The following is a 17,500-nucleotide window of genomic DNA, read 5'->3' on the forward strand; positions in this document are numbered from 1 at the left end:
TGATTTAAGTGACTTTGAACGTGGCATGGTTGTTGGTGCCAGACGGGCTGGTTTGAGTATTTCATAAACTGCTGATCTACTTGGATTTTCACGCACAACCATCTCTAGGGTTTACAGAGAATGGTCTGAAAAAGAGAAAATATCTAGTGAGTGGCAGTTCTCTGGGCGAAAATGCCACTCTTCTTTGCTGCTATAACTCCCATTTAGCCACAAGAGCATTAGTGAGGTCAGACGCTGATGTTAGGCGATTAGGCCTGGCTCGTAGTCGACATCCCTGTTCGCCCCAAAGGTGTTGGATGGGGTTGAGGTCAGGACTCTGTGCATGGGGGCACTGTCATGCCAAAACAGGAAAGGGCCTTCCCCAAATTGTTGCCACAAAGTTGGAAGCACACAAGTCTCTAGAACGTCACTGTAAGTCGTAGCATTAATATTTCCCTTCCCTGGAACTAAGGGGCCTAACCCAAACCATGATAAACAGCCCCAGACCGTTATTCCTCCTCCACCAAACTTCAGAGTTAACACTATGCACTCGGGCAGGTAGTGTTCTCCTGGCATTCACGATACCCAGACGCATCTGTCAGACTGCCAGTCAGTGAAGCACTATTCAACACTCCAGAGAATGTTTTTTCCACTGCTCCAATGGCGGTGTGCTTTCCATCACTCCAGCCTAAGCTTGGCATGGCGATCTGGGGCTGGAGTGCGGCTGCTCGGCCATGAAAACCCATTTCACGAAGCTCTTGACAAACAGGTCCTGTGCTGACGTTGCTTCCAGAGGCAGTCTGGAACTCTGCAGTGAACGTTGCAACCAAGGACAGACGATCATTATGCAGTACGTGCTTCAGCACTTGGTCGTTCTGTGAGCTTGTGTGGCCTACCGCTTCACGGTTGAGCTGTTGCTGCTTCTAGATGTTTCCACTTCACAATGACAGCACTTACAGTTGACTGGGGCAGCTCTAGCAGGGCAGAAATTTGACAAACTGACTTGTTGCAAAGGTGGCATCCTATGACAGTGCGACATTGAAAGTCATTGAGCTCTTCAGCACAACCCATTCTACTGCCAGTGTGTGTCTATGGAGATTGCATGGCTGTACGCTTGACTTTATGCACCTGTTAGCAACGGGTGTGGCTGGAGTAGCTGAACCCACTAATTAGAAGAGGTGTCCATGGTTTTGTCCATCTAGTGTGTGTGTGTGTGTGTGTGTGTGTATATATATAAATATATATATACATTTATAGATTATTTAACATGGTCAAATTTAGCTCACATTAATTTGAGCACGTGAAAAAACTACAATCGCGTGAAAACAACGTGAATATTTTTTCTACAAGTCACATCTCAACAGACTCCGCACGGGGGGTACAGGACATCCTCCACGAGGGGAGGTACAGGACGGCCTCCACGCCGGGGTGGGGTACAGGAGCTGGGGGGGAGGGGTGTACAGGACGTGTCTCACCTGCAGCTCATTCACAGTCGCCACACCTTTCTGACATCATGGTGGTGGACTTCAGCCGCTGGCTCGCCCTGCAACGAAAGGCGGAAGTCGTGTAAATATCAAACGCTTCAGACTCACGATGAGACGCTCTCCAGAGCCAGGCTCCTTCTCCCCCGTGCTCTTGGCTCAGAAGCGACTACCATTGCACGCCAAGGCCTTTGTCTGAACAAGGAACCTGAGGTGAACACAGAAACGGTTCGTGGAATTTGTCGGTAATTTAACTGCTTATGTTAGCACATCCCATTTCCCTCTGCATAAAAATAACAAACATCGCTTCAGATTTTGTGGTTATACACCGTAGCTCTGTTAAATTGTTCTTAGCACGGTTTTATAGAGACGCTCAATTGACAACTGCCGACAGCACATATGCATATTTTCGATAGGCCAAATATGTATAAATTCTGTTTGATAGAATACAAGCTCTAGGCAGTCTATAATTATTATTATTTTTTGCAAATGTTTGATGCAATGATTTAGGCCATTAAATGTGACAATGCGTTAATTATTTTTACAGTAAATATTGCAGTGGCAAAGTCCTTGCGTATAAATATCAATTATTTGAGCTAAGATAATGAAACATAGACAGAGCATGAAGCAGAGCATACACAAAAATGATAATGCTGTAATATCATGCCAAAGATAAATGCAGCACTGAACATAGACGCACACGCACACATACACACGCACGCACGCACACACACACACACACGGACAAGCAGAAACTTGTCATCCATGTTACAGAACGACTTTCCCGCCGAGATTGACTGCGTGCTGTAGGTGCTCTGTGTTTCTATGGTGGACTGGACACAGAGCTCTCCCTCCACTTTGCAGCTACATTACCCCTGAGTAGCTGAGAGTGTCTGGAACTAATGACGGTAAGACCTTGTGTAAACACACCCAGAGCTGTCTGTGACTGAGTGTGTGACGGACTCCTGGCCAAAATTATCTTCCTGTGGGTTACAGCAAATTTCCTCCCGTGGTTGACAGAGTATATCTCAACTGAATGACGAAGTGAGTCATAATTGCCATGGCGATGATAACGATTACCTTCCTAATCATAATAACTTTTTCCGCTCAGACAAAACACACCAATTAGTCAACAGATTAAATTCTGGAGTTCATACCTCAAAAGTATTTTTAAAAATTCAGTTTCTCTAATTAAGGAGGTGATAAGAATATTTTTCTGTAACACAGAGGAGCCGAGCTTTGAAAGGTTATAAAATTAGATTTTCAACTAATTATTAAGCTGTTCAATTCAAGATATTTCTACTGCAGAGTGGACAGCTAATTTAGAAATGTTCATTTTTTAATGTGACGATTACCTAGGACAAAACCACTCTTTGTTTGCAAACTCATCTCATCGGCTAAGTAAAACACTGTTTACTCTACTAACTGACCAGAATTGGCCAGAAGTTTTCTTAAAAGAAAAAAATCTGTTTCATATTCTACCCAGGGCAATGTTGTGAATAAACAAGACGGCTGTCCATTCCTATGACATTTAACTTGCTCTTATCGGAGACTGTTAAACAGAAGCTTGTTAATTTTTTTCTTCTCTCCTTCTCCTGCATATTTACATGACAAGGCTTTGATTCCATCTGCACGGCTGCTTTTGTTCGGACGGCTCTCCCTTTGAGAACGCCCCTCCGGAATGTTCCATTCCGACCACAGACAGCTGAATCTCTGCGCTGCACAGATAACGTATTTTCTCTCAAATTTTTTTTTTCCTTTCATTTAAAAATCTGGCATCTCCAATCCCATCCCATTTTGGAATGTTCAAAATTTGTAAACTGCGTACAAGCGTGCCCACGTACGCCCCCTGCTGCCAGCTCTGGAGAGCTGAAGACGACTCGGGTGTCCTCCTCTAAAACACACGGTGCCAACCAGCTGCTTCTTTTCACACCACAGCTACAGCCCACGCACGTGCGGGGGGGGGGGGGGGGGGGCAGAGGAGACCCAATCATACGCGTGCGCAGAGAGAGAGAGCAATCCGTAAGCCCTCGCCTGGCCAGCAGGGGGCGCTCGAGCAATGAGCACTGCCATCACCGCCCACTGAAACCCTCCCATTTACCCCTTGGGCGAGGCGAAGCCCACTGTGTGCCAGCCCTGCGGGGCTGCTGGCCATGGTCGGCACTGGCACCCGGATCCCACCCGAGTCTGTACTGCTTACGCTCGCGCTTTTACCCAGTGAGCTACCCAGCAGCCCTCAATTTATGATTTCTGACCTATTTCCATATATTTTATTCTCGCACGGACCAATCCTTCCTCAGAAGCATTATCCAGCTTTTTTATGTGTTTTTTTTTTTTACACAATTAGGCAGAGACTTGGCTCTAGACTCACAATGTGTAAATGCAAATCGTGTACGTTCACATGGCACTTGGCTCCAGATTCACAATGTTCCACTGTGCAATCCAAATTCAATTCAGGGCTCTCCAAGGACTGCAAGCATCAGCCAAACACAGCGCTCACCATAACACCACCAATGAATAGCTCACTCTACTCCCTATTTCTAAGGCAAGCTTGTCGTCTTAAAAAATCATATTAATAATGCATGTCTAGATAGAACACACATCTTAATGTGTCACTCCAGGTCCATCGGCCTGATGCCAACAAATTTCAGAGATCTATTTCTGAGATAGATCTCTCTCTCTCTCTCTCCCCCCTCTCTCTCCATCCCTCCTTCCTTCTCCATCCCTCCCTCTCTCTATCACTCTCTTTCTCCATCCCTCCTACCCTCCATCTCCTTATCTCTCTCCATCCCTCTCTCTCTCACACTCCTTGGCCCTGCCCGTTCCACTGATCACATTGGATCACTTCCTTGACATGAATGAAATGATATTCTGTGCAGATGTCCAGTCGCTAGTCTAATTGTGGACCCTCCGGTCACACAGTGCATCGTAGGCACCAGTCAGGTACGGCGCAGGCTCTGATTGGTAATGAAAAGCTCTCCAGGTAGAGTACCGGTCCTGAGTTCACTGCTAATGCTAAAATTAGCAGCCCGTCATCCGGATTAATCACAGCCGAAAAACATCACGGCAAAATTCAACCACAGCTGAACTGCTGTCACGTTGGTTAAGCCCCCAGCATTGGCTGAAAGCAAAGGCCTTTTATTATTATTGCTGTTGTTATTACTATATAATACTATTGTTATTACTCTGCTATAGTGGTTGTTGTTGTCATCGTTACTACAGTTAGATATATTTAACCTGCAATTATCCTGACTAATTTACATTCATGTTCATGTGTATTTCTGTACGTATGCACGTACGCTTTGGCAATAAGTACAGCATGCACCACTGTCAGTAAAATATCATGCAGGAATACTAATGGCAAAATTACTCACAGGCAGGGATTTCAATGGGTGCCCATAACAGCTTCTCACATACCAATTATCTGAGTGGAAACTGTGTGTGTGTGTGAGAGAGAGAGATAGAGAGAGATAGAGAGAGAAAGAGATAAAGAGAGAGAGAGAGAGAGAGCGAGAGCTTGACCTTTGAAATTCCTGACAACTGATGCACTAGGTTCTCTTAAGCACTTCAAAGTCTTTGGCCATTTATGCATATGCATATTCTACTCACAAGCGAGCTAAAATATAACATTTAAAAAGCAGTTCTGGGTCCACAGGACCAAACCCCTGTACCTTGTTCCGATGCGTTATCCATATTGTCAACTTGGCTTGCCCAAACAAGAAATTTTAAAAATAGCATTTGTGTCTCTGTGCAAGAGAGTACCCAGGCCCAGACACACAACTCAGGAGCAAACTAATCTTCACGTCTCTTCCTACACTTTGCAATCAAAGGAACTACAGTTTCCACCGGAAGGAAAACTCCTAAAGGAAAACTCCTCACCATTTACCGGGGCCAAAATGAGCCAGCTGTCTGTCTGATGCTATTGCACCATTCACCAGCCTCCGCTGAAGATCTGGGGACCAATCACCAGTCTGCTCCAGCGCCAGTGTGAGCTGCACAGAGCACAGTACCAGGGAATACCCACTCACCATCCCTGCCTTTGTTTACTCATGACTGCAGCATCTCTTCACTGGAGAGGCCAAGGGGAGTCATAGTTCCATTACGTGTGCATTTAATTTCATAAACGCTGTTACCAGGCAGCGAACAGGGGGATAAAACAGGAGTTCACTGTCAACACATTTGTCTGAGGAACTCGGGTTTGTTTAATCAACACTGTTCTCAGCCGGGCAATTTGCCTTTTTGTAAATTAATTCATAAAAATACGGCATATTAAAAACCCCTTAAACGTAATCGACAAATCAACCAGCAGCTGACATGAACGTGTGGCCTTATTACATGTGACAGCAAATAACCAGAGAATTTTGAACACGTTTAATATTTTTACAGTAATCGACAGATCGCAGAGCTACGGCCGGCTAATGAATCACCCAGCGCACACCGCGATTCCAACCGCGGATCAGCCATACCGCGACTCCAACCGCGGATCAGCCACACCGCGACTCCAACCGCGGATCAGCCACACCGCGCCTCCAACCGCGGATCAGCCACACCGCGACTCCAACCGCGGATCAGCACTACCAACGCGGATCACCACCGGACTCACGGGATCAGCCATACCGCGACTCCAACCGCGGATCAGCCACACCGCGACTCCAACCGCGGATCAGCCACACCGCGCCTCCAACCGCGGATCAGCCATACCGCGACTCCAACCGCGGATCAGCCATACCGCGACTCCAACCGCGGATCAGCCATACCGCGACTCCAACCGCGGATCAGCCATACCGCGACTCCAACCGCGGATCAGCCATACCGCGACTCCAACCGCGGATCACGCCATCATCCTGAAATAAACAGGCAGAGGTGATGGCGCGGGTATTTATGTATTTGTTTTAAAACGTGGTCCCTGTGGTAGCGAGAACGCGCTCGTGGAGTTCAGCCGGGTCACTCCGGGTCGCTCCAAACGGGGCTTCGGCGCACGGGAGCTTAATCTGAGGAGCGGCTTTAAGGCTTCCGCCTGAGCACGCGGAGTTAATGCAATCACGCGGAGACGTGGCATAAATTAATACGTCTTATTAAGTGGCCGACCGCATTAGCTCCCGCAAACTAAAGAGATTTCTTCTCCAGGACGGAAGGGGAGATTTTGCCCTAGCAGAAGGGATTTCTCCCTTTTGTGTTGTATGTGCCTCTCTCTCTCTCTCTCTCTCTCTCTCTCTCTCTCCCTCTCTCTTCCTCTCTCTCTCTCTCTCTCTCTCTCTCCTCCTCTCCTCTCTCCTCTCTCTCTGTCTCTCTCCCTCTCTCTCCTCTCTCTCTCTCTCGCTCTCTCTCCTCTCTCTCCTCTCTCTCTCTCTCTCTCTCTCTCGTCTATCTCTGCACGTTAATGATATTTGCTTTGTCTCTCCTTCACTTCATCCAGCGTGCAAATCTGGCTTTTTCTCATTTGTCGTATTTGTTGATGCGCCTCACTTGCAAACCAGCTGGCAATTGTCAAGCGGCTTGTCCTCCTCTTGGAAATGGACAATTTGCAAAACTACACTCTGATTTACTCTTTTTCACTCAAGATCACAGAATCAAATGAAAACGTACTTAAAGGAGGAAGAGTTAAACAGAAGACAGCGCAAAGAAAAGGTGATACGGTGGAGGGAGAGAAACGTGGGAGATGAAAGCTGTGTGTGCAGCGAGCATCGAGGAGCACAGAGAAACGGCAGCATATTAAATCACCTAAATGCGCATTTCCCACTCACAACTTGCAAGCGTCTGCAAAACGCGCTGGCAGATCTCACACTGTTAGAGCGCGACTCTGTCCCGCTGCCGGTGGGCACGCGGGTATTTATAGCGCCAGAACCCAGACGAGCAGCGTGCGGTCCATCGGCCGGGCGGCAGACACGCTCAGCGGTACGGAACGTCCTCCGGCTCGGACCGCCATTTTCTGGCCCCGCCTGAAAGGTGGGATCTCCGCGGCCAGAGTGCCCCCTGCTATCGCCCCGCCCCACTAGCCACTTCCCATCCCGGCACTCAGATACAGCACATTCATATTTACCCATCAGGCAACAGGAGACCACACACACAAACACACACCGACACACTCACACACACATGCACACGCACACACACACACACACATCTACAAGCTCACATACGTGCACACACACATACACACGCACACACACACATATGTACACAAACACACACAAACACTGAATAGTCCAGAAAGCCTACCCAATGACCTGCTGAGTAATGAGCTCAATGTGAAATGAAGCCATTTACATTTCTGTAATTCAATGGGTGTCGGAAAGCACTGCTATATATAGGCCAAGCAAGAGAACTGTGTTCACTCTTATTTCTTTGCCTTGCTATTTGTCAATAATATATAAACTGTAAACAGACACCACACACACACACACAAACACACAGACACTACACACACACACACACACACACACACACACGAGATATGCTAAGCAGTAGTATAATACTGAATATCAGACTCCCACAGATGTGAACCCAGAATCCTGCAGAAACAATGATATGCTAATGCTGCAATGTAGCGCACAGGAAAAACTGAATGCTGCTGACTTTTTTTCCCAGAGTGCATCTCTGCTTCCCACACGCGCTCTGTTTCCTGCTCGCGGCTTGATGCTTGGACCTGATGGTCCAAACCCACACGCCCCACCCCCCCACACAAAACCCCCACCCCCTCAGTCAGAACCTCTGCCCACCCCCCCAGTCAGAACCTCTGCCCACGCCGCCCACGTCAGCCGAACGGCGGGCTGTGCCAGGGTCCGCGGGCGGTACACACGTAGCCACCGCTGTTACGCTCCGGGGTGGAGCTCACGCTGCCATCGGCGGGAACAGCCACAGACACGGGGAGGGGCTTAGTCAGCGTGAGGCCTCTCTCCCTCTCTCTCTCTCTCCCTCTCTCTTCCCCTCTCCTTGCTCTTCTCTCCTCCCTCCTTCCATCTCCTTCGCTCTCCTCTCCCTCCCCCTCTCCATCTTCCCTCTCCTCTCTCTCTCTCTGCCTCTCCCACTCTCCCCCTATCTCTGCCTCACCCCTTCTCTTCTCTCTCCCCATATCTCCCCTCCCTCTCTCTCCCACTCTCTTTCTCTCCCTCTCTCCCCCACTCTGTCTCTCACTCCCTCACTCCCTCTTTCTCTCCCACCCTCTCTCTCACTCCCCCAGCTTACAGCCAGCCACAGGATGTACAGTATCTCAGTGGCTGAATCTGAGCTTAAGGTTCCAGGCAGGGAGTAAAAGAATAAATGCTAAATTTTAGAAAAGGCGAACCGGCAGAGAGGGGCTGAGCCCGGGATCATGAGGGGATTTTGATATCAGGTGAAATCCGGGGCGATTATGCGGCTCTTTGCCGGTATGGAGGGATGTAGATTACAGGGAGCCAGGACGCCGGCACCCTGCGCAGATCGAGACGCCATCTGCTGCCCGGATTAGCCCACCCCGAACCCACGGGCACCTGCTCAGACTGCGACGATGATTGCCCTTACAGAGACGCACGGATTAAACAAAGAGAAGACCATGTCTCCCAGCTCTCTCTCTCTCTCTCCCTCTCTCTCTCTCTCTATATATATATGGGGGGAGTGTCTCTCCACAGATGCAGTCTTTTCTAAATCAGACATGAAGGGGACAGGGATGGATTGGCTGATTACACGTGCGGCCTAAAATTGCTGAGTCATGGCTAAGGACTCTGGCTTGAGCGCGTCCAGGTGATCGCTGCCACGAAGTAAAATGCTCATGAAAAAAAACAAAACTATGTTATGCAAAATGGATAAAATGTGCGGTTTTGAACAAAATGACCTTAAAAATATTTTTACATTACTCCTGAGTGGTGAAAAGCACTGTTCCATTCAACGGTCAACTGGCGATTGCCAGACACCGCCTGTTCTCTTCGCTGAGCTGTGTAGTGGTTCTCCCTGTGTGCAAAATCAAGGCATTGCTCACATGCAGTACGTCTGGGGAACACGGTACTGATTTTAAAAATTACTTTTTTACAAACTAGTTTGAACTACATTTTTTTTTTTAGTAATTGTAGTTTCGCTAGCTACTGTACATTTATCTTTAGAGCAGCTTCGCTGTAGCTGAACTACTTTCAGGGTGAAGTAATTGTTTGTTTGCACAAGCGCGCTTTCAGAGAAGTTTCCGCAGCACTAGGTATTGCTAACATCACAACAAAGGTAATGAAGTGATGATAATTATTATGACAATGATGAAGACGAAAGTCTTGCGAAAGGTGTTAATGATGGCAGCAATGATGAAGGTGTTAAGAGATCAAGAAGACAGCTGTGAATATCGTGGTTCTAACCATGTGTGTACGTGTGCGTGTGTAATACATATTCCATACACCGTACTCCATCTTCCATATTCCTAACAGATAGAAAACTGAACTCACATAACCCCAGCCCTGTCCTCTACTTAAATTAAATATGTGACATTTTCTACCACTGGGTCAGGGACTCGTTTTTAAGAGAATGGTGTATATTCCTTTTGGTGGGAGAACAGCTGAGGGAAAGGGGGAGAGAGAGAGAGAGAGAGAGAGAGAGAGATTAAAATGAAATATGAGTTTTGTAATGTTTTTTGAAATTATGATTCTGCCTTGGCAACACAATTGGTTCTTTGTCGTGGCAATAAAGCAAGTTGGACTGCACTGAAATTGAATTGAGTGGGAGAGAGGGAGAGATAAAAAAGAAAGAGAGAAGAAGAGAGAGAAAGCGTGATCAGGGCCAGAGGGGAGGATGTTTTGGGAGAGGGCATTCGGGGTGTCTGCGAGTCTGTGTGAGGAGTGGAGTTGGAGTTGTGTGGTAAAAAAAAAAACACCTGAGGCTTTCTATCTTTCTTTTATCTCTTTTCCTCCTTGACCCCCCCAAATATAGCCCCTGCTGTCCTGATTAGTGTATGAGTGCGGTCTGTGATTACAGAACCACCCCCCCCTTTATGACAGGGGTGTCCAGCACTATCCAAAATGGGCCGGTGTGGGTGCAGGTTTTTGTTTCAGTCCAGCTCTGAGATGTCTGATCCGGCTCTGTTGAAGACCATGATTAGTTATTAACTAGTTGATTAATTAGCTGAATCAGGTGTCACAGTGTAGGGCTAAAACAAAACCCTGCATCACCATCAGCCCTATTTGGATAAGATTGGGCATCCCTACTTTTATGATTAAACACTCTCTTCCCTTAACTTACTAACCATTTACAGACTATATATTATAACTGGTGTTAACAAGTGGGAGAGAGAGCAAGACAGAGAGAGAAAGAGAGAGTGGTGCAAAGAGCAATGTCTGCTTCTTAAACCCTGACAAATCTAAGCCTTTGATTTTCACAAAAAATAAAAATAGACACAGTCTCATCTATAACGGCAACAGAGATGATCAGGAAGTGGCGTCACCTGAGAACGCACTCCCACAACAACCCAAACGGCATCATTAAAAGCAGCTCAAAAGAAGACGTGACACCCATGCCTGCTGTGGAAAGCTCACATCTCTAAAGAAGTTGAAAGGAAACCGATTGTTGATCTTTTTAAAAAAAGTTTTAGTCCGTTGTGCCATCGCTATCGGGCGCACAACGTGAGTCAAACGGGCAGTCTGAGCCTCACGTTTCCACGGCAGCCGGGCGAATCGCCGCCGTGACCTCAGAGGGCTGGCTCCTCCCCCTCTCAGGAGGCCTCGCTGGGCGAAGATGCTCAGCGCAGATAAAGCTCACATTAAGAGCATTAAACCCGCCAGAGCATCAGCGCAGGACTAGCTCAGCACGGAGACGTGCGTCTGTTAAACACACGCACACACGCGCACACGCGCACACACACGCGCACGCGCACACACACGCGCACGCGCACACACACGCACACGCGCACACGCGCACACACGCACACATGCGCACACCCGCACACACACGCGCACATGCACACCCGCACACAAAACGGGCTGCTTGATCTTTAAATTACTCCGACAGGTTTTATCATAAATACATTTACATGTATGTTTAAGCAGGCTTAGTGCAAAGCATGATGGGAAAGGAAGGCGGTGGCGAACGGAGAGGAGACGAGCGAGCGAATGCGCAGTGAAGAGGTCCAGTAAGGTCTCTGTGCCTCAGACTGCCCCCTGTACACGGCGGGACACCTCGTCAGTTCCACCCCCTCCCCCCCCCCCGCTCCGCCGGTAATGAATACGGGTGTCAGACGCGCCCTTATCAGGGTTCCACCAGGGGGACGGCCAGAGCCGCCGAAACCCACGCAGCCATAAATAACAGCCGGGACCCCGTCTCCTCTGGCGCTGGGACTACCCTCAGCGGGTCTGCCGGGACGCCCCCGTCCCGCGGTTTCTGAAGACGCTTTTACTTTTCCTCTCAGGAAGCCGTGTGATTAAAGTGACACGTTCGCTTCAGGGGCAGCGATCCCCGCGTGAGAGGCATCGCCAAAAACAGTCCCGCCTGAGCGCGGTGTCATCCTCCACTCCCCCTTCTCCCCAAACCCGCCCGAGCGCCAGCCTCCCGTCGCCCGAGCCTTTCCAAAACCGTGACCTAAAAATTGGTTTTTTTAGAAAAAACATCCAAAACAGCGATGGATTCCAGCGTCCCCTGGCTGCCCCATTCAACACGAGCCTTGCCTTTCAAAACTATGGGTGATAATAAAAAACCCAAAACAGCTGTGGATTCTCACACCTCCCCCATCCCCGCTCCCTCCACCCCCTCCCCCCCCACCACCAGCACCACTGAGGACTGTCCTTAATAAACCCAACAAAGACAGGAAATGGCAGAAGCATTATTCTGCAGGCCGTCCCTAAAATGAGCGCTGAGCTGGGGTGTGTGTGTGTGTGTGTGTGCGTGAGCTGCTTATCGCGCGGGGGAAACAGAGACACGCCCAGCCGCGTCCAATCGCTCCGATCTGCCCAAACTACATCTGCACCAATAAAGGCTGCATCTGAAAGGCCTGGGCTGACAATGGCCTCGGCGAAAAATCCAATTTCCTACCCCCTCCCCCCCCCGCTGCCACGGCTCTCTCTCCCGGCCCCTACACTCTCACTGCCGCCCCCCTCCCCCCAGTCCCCTCAGCCCCCCCACAGCCCCCCCCACCCCCCCCAGCCCAGGTTAACTTCGTTGGTGAGGGAGTAAATGCTGACTGGGCAGACCGCAGAGAAACCTGCCTCAATTAGCTTTTAAAGTGCACTTTATTTTGGTCTCCCAACTGCCAAATGAAATTACATAATATAAAAGAAGTGCAATGGGGAATAAATGCGGCCTAAATTTGAAACAGTCGACGCGGATCGATGCTCCGAGGCGTGGGGTGGGGTGGGGAGGCGTGGGGTGGGGTAACGTGGGGTGGGGTGGGGTGGGGTGGAGTGGGGAGGCGTGGGGTGGGGTGTGGTGGGGTGGGGTGGGGTGGGGTGGGGTGGGGTGGGGAGGCGTGGGGTGGCGTGGGGAGGCGTGGGGTGGGGTGGGGTGGGGGGGCGTGGGGTGGAGTGGGGAGGCGTGGGGTGGAGTGGGATGGAGTGGGGGGGAGTGGAGTGGGGTGGCGAGGGGTGGCGTGGGGTGGCGTGGGGTGGCGTGGGGTGGGCTGGCGAGGCGCGTGGTTCCTCTCCCGCTCTTTCTGTCGCTGTGTCTGCGGCCCGTCTCAGCTCAGTCACGGGACGAGGCTCACGCGAGTATTCGGCCCGTGGAAATCAAACGGTCTGTCGGGGGGGGGCTCGATGGCATGGGTGGGGGGGGTTTGTGGCTGGATGCCGTATGAGGGAGGAGGGGCTCGGAGGCGTACGACGACGTTTTAAGAGATGGTAAGAGTGGAGAACACTGAAAGAGCACAGGCACAGCGTCTTACCCCAACAGCGTCAGAATGGAGCTCACAGCACAGGCTGCTACTGAGGGTAGCACTGCAGGGTAAGCAGCTTCATTACAGGCCAAATGCGTTCTCTGCCACATGCGACATGCGTGCACAAGCGTGTGTTTATACGTATTAAATATCCAGACCACTGCAACGAACTCTTACTCACAGTTATGCACACACATGCACATGGTCAACACACACACACACGCAAGCGCACACACACGCCCCTGTACTTGCAGAGTCACACACACACACACACACAGATACAGCATGTATACATGCGTACACACACAGTGCAGCCCATCAGTGTTGGACAGTGACACAGCTTTTATAGTTTTGTCTCTGTGCCTCAGAACACAGCGTTTTAAATAAAATACAGTGAATATGCAGTTAAAGCGCAAACAGTCAGCTTTAAATTTAGAGCACTTACATCCATATCCAGTATTACATGCAGGAATTTCAGCACTTTTTATACAGTCCCCCCATTTTAGGGGACCAAAAGTAATTGGACAAACTAACATAATCTTAAATAAAGTCATATTTAGTACTTGGTTTGCAGTACACTTCTCTTTACATCACTCCGGCACAGGATAATGCTCATTTCATCTGCACATAAGAGTTTGTTCCAGAACACTAGTTTTTATAATGTACTTTAAGCAACCTGTACTTTCTAACCTGGCTGTTCTGTTCTTGTGATTTGCGGTTTATATCTTGCAGTGAACCCTCTGAGGTTATGCCGGTGAAGTCTTCTCTTTAATTTTGTCTGGTACACATCTATGACTGCATCCTGGAGAGCGTTCTTGATTTGTTTCACGGTTGATAAGGGGGTTTCTCTTCACAATTGAAAGTATTTTCGGTCATCCAGTACAGTAGACTTTCATGGTCTACCAGGTTGGTTGCTATTGCAGTGCTCACTAGTGCATTCCTGCTTCTTCACAATGTACCGAACACTTGATTTTGACACACTAAAGGGTCTCTGATTGATTTATCCAGACTTTACCACCACATGAAGGCCTGCTTTACTGGCATTGGCACTTATTTGGTCCTCACGCTGAGAGACAGCAGGAACAGACTCCACATGTAAATGCCACACCCAGAGTCAGATGCTTTTGTTAGCACAGGCTGCTACTGAGGGTAGCACTGCAGGGTAAGCAGCTTCATTACAGGCCAAATGCGTTCTCTGCCACATGCGACATGCGTGCACAAGCGTGTGTTTATACGTATTAAATATCCAGACCACTGCAACGAACTCTTACTCACAGTTATGCACACACATGCACATGGTCAACACACACACACACGCAAGCGCACACACACGCCCCTGTACTTGCAGAGTCACACACACACACACACACAGATACAGCATGTATACATGCGTACACACACAGTGCAGCCCATCAGTGTTGGACAGTGACACAGCTTTTATAGTTTTGTCTCTGTGCCTCAGAACACAGCGTTTTAAATAAAATACAGTGAATATGCAGTTAAAGCGCAAACAGTCAGCTTTAAATTTAGAGCACTTACATCCATATCCAGTATTACATGCAGGAATTTCAGCACTTTTTATACAGTCCCCCCATTTTAGGGGACCAAAAGTAATTGGACAAACTAACATAATCTTAAATAAAGTCATATTTAGTACTTGGTTTGCAGTACACTTCTCTTTACATCACTCCGGCACAGGATAATGCTCATTTCATCTGCACATAAGAGTTTGTTCCAGAACACTAGTTTTTATAATGTACTTTAAGCAACCTGTACTTTCTAACCTGGCTGTTCTGTTCTTGTGATTTGCGGTTTATATCTTGCAGTGAACCCTCTGAGGTTATGCCGGTGAAGTCTTCTCTTTAATTTTGTCTGGTACACATCTATGACTGCATCCTGGAGAGCGTTCTTGATTTGTTTCACGGTTGATAAGGGGGTTTCTCTTCACAATTGAAAGTATTTTCGGTCATCCAGTACAGTAGACTTTCATGGTCTACCAGGTTGGTTGCTATTGCAGTGCTCACTAGTGCATTCCTGCTTCTTCACAATGTACCGAACACTTGATTTTGACACACTAAAGGGTCTCTGATTGATTTATCCAGACTTTACCACCACATGAAGGCCTGCTTTACTGGCATTGGCACTTATTTGGTCCTCACGCTGAGAGACAGCAGGAACAGACTCCACATGTAAATGCCTCACCCAGAGTCAGATGCTTTTGTTAGCCGCTGCTATGAGGTAATGAGAAGGACACTTCATTACAGAAATGTTCTGCCAACACATCTCCAAGACTTTTGTCCACCAAAATATCCAAACCAGTGCAACGAACTCTATCATGTTCACACCATGAATGGATAAAGCACTAATATAGCAGACACTCATTATCCCTATTTTTAAGATTCAATCAAACACAACAATAAGTGTATACAGCGCCTACACAACACAGTGCGCTCCAAATAGTGTGGACATGACACAGTAATATATTTGTTCCGTCCTCAAGAACAACTAAAAAAATACAGTGAAATGCGTTCAAAGTCTCAAACAGTCAACTCAAATTAGAAACACTACATCCATATCCAGTATTCATGCGGAATCGCACGTTCTCTTAGGACAGCCCCCCTTTGGGACCAATAACGACAAACTAACATCACATCTTAATAAATCCTATATTACGTACTGGTGACATACACTCTCTTACACATCACCCGGACAGCACTAATCCTACTGCCACATAGGTTGCTTCCAGAACACTAGTTTTTATAACTGACTTAAGCACCTGTACTTTCTAACCGCTGTTCTGTCTTGGATTTGCGGTTATATCTTGCAGTGAACCTCTGAGGTTATGCCGGGGAGTCTTCTCTTTAATTTTGTCTGTACACATCTTGACTGCATCACTGAGAGCGTTCTAGATTTGTTTCACGGATTGATAAGGGTTTCTCTTACAAATTGAAAGTATTTTCGTCATCCATACAGTAGACTTCATGGTCTGGGTTGGTTGCTATTGCAGTGCTCACTAGTGCATTCCTGCTTTTCACAATACCACACTTGATTTTGACACACTAAAGGGTCTCTGATCGATTTATCCAGACTTTACCACCACATGAAGGCCTGCTTTACTGGCATTGGCACTTATTTGGTCCTCATTATGAGAGACAGCAGGAACAGACTCCACATGCAAATGCCCCACCCAGAGTCAGATGCTTTTGTTAGCTTTCTTCTGCATGGACTAATGAAGCAAGGGCACACAGACCAGAAATAGTTGAGCAAACAATTCTCCAATTACTTTTGGTCCCCCAAAATGTCTAAAAAGAGTTGAAATTCCTATATGGTTCACCCAATATGGAGGTAAATGCCTGTTAAATTATAGCAGACAGTCTGCATCTTATCCATATTTTTAAAGATTCATATCAAATCCAACACAATGTGGTACAGCGCCAAAACAACAAAAATTGTGTCTTTGTCCAAATACGTGCAGACTGCACTGTACATATACTTTCACTCCTTCAAAGGAAGCAACACAAAACACACGGCGAGAATGTTTACCAAATGTCGCACAGCATTCATACATCAAACAGAACACAATAAATCAGAGCGATTTCGCGACTGATTCTCCAGGCCTGCTGCGTGCCGAAACGCGGTGTAGCGCCTCCTTTACGAGCAGCCCCCACGTCGCCCGGAACCCTAACCCTAACCCCCACGTCGCCCGGAACCCTAACCCTAACCCCCACGTCGCCCGGAACCCTAACCCTAACCCCCACATCACCCGGAACCCTAACCCTAACCCCCACGTCGCCCGGAACCCTAACCCTAACCCCCACATCACCCGGAACCCTAACCCTAACCCCCACGTCATCTGTGAGCCGCTGGAGCTTCGGCCGCGAGCGGAGCGTCTGACTCGCTGAATTACACACCTCGCCACAGCCAGCGCACAGATGTGCTCAGAACATAAACACGCTTTCTGTGAGAAAGGAGACAGAGCTCTCGGGCAGCAGCGTCTGCTGGGTGGGGCGCGGGGGGGGGGGGGGGAATGTTAAAAAAATACTTAAGACTTAAAAAAGACTTACATATCCTTCTGAGCCCCAGCGGATTAAAAAAAGTTTTTTGTGTTTTATTTTCTTTTTTTTTTTTTTTTAAATAAGTTTATGGGATGACAAAAACAATATATATGTTTTTTTTTTTTTATATATATATATAAAAAAACTATATTTTAATATAATTCATTTTCATTTTT

At 48.0% G+C, this 17,500-nt stretch overlaps 1 protein-coding gene across 2 annotated transcripts in view; it reads right to left on the minus strand.

Moving 5' to 3' along the window:
• lrrc4ca (leucine rich repeat containing 4C, genome duplicate a) overlaps nucleotides 1-17,500 on the minus strand; it is a 102,008-nt gene that overhangs the window by 19,959 nt on the left and 64,549 nt on the right. For both annotated transcript variants that reach the window (XM_064313023.1, XM_064313022.1), the window contains exon 2: nucleotides 1,455-1,522. The gene's annotated coding sequence lies outside the window, so the exon portion shown is untranslated. The remainder of the gene's footprint in view (nucleotides 1-1,454; nucleotides 1,523-17,500) is intronic.

Source organism: Anguilla rostrata, chromosome 16, assembly GCF_018555375.3.
Source record: "Anguilla rostrata isolate EN2019 chromosome 16, ASM1855537v3, whole genome shotgun sequence".
In the NCBI taxonomy this organism is placed as follows: Eukaryota; Metazoa; Chordata; class Actinopteri; order Anguilliformes; family Anguillidae; genus Anguilla; species Anguilla rostrata.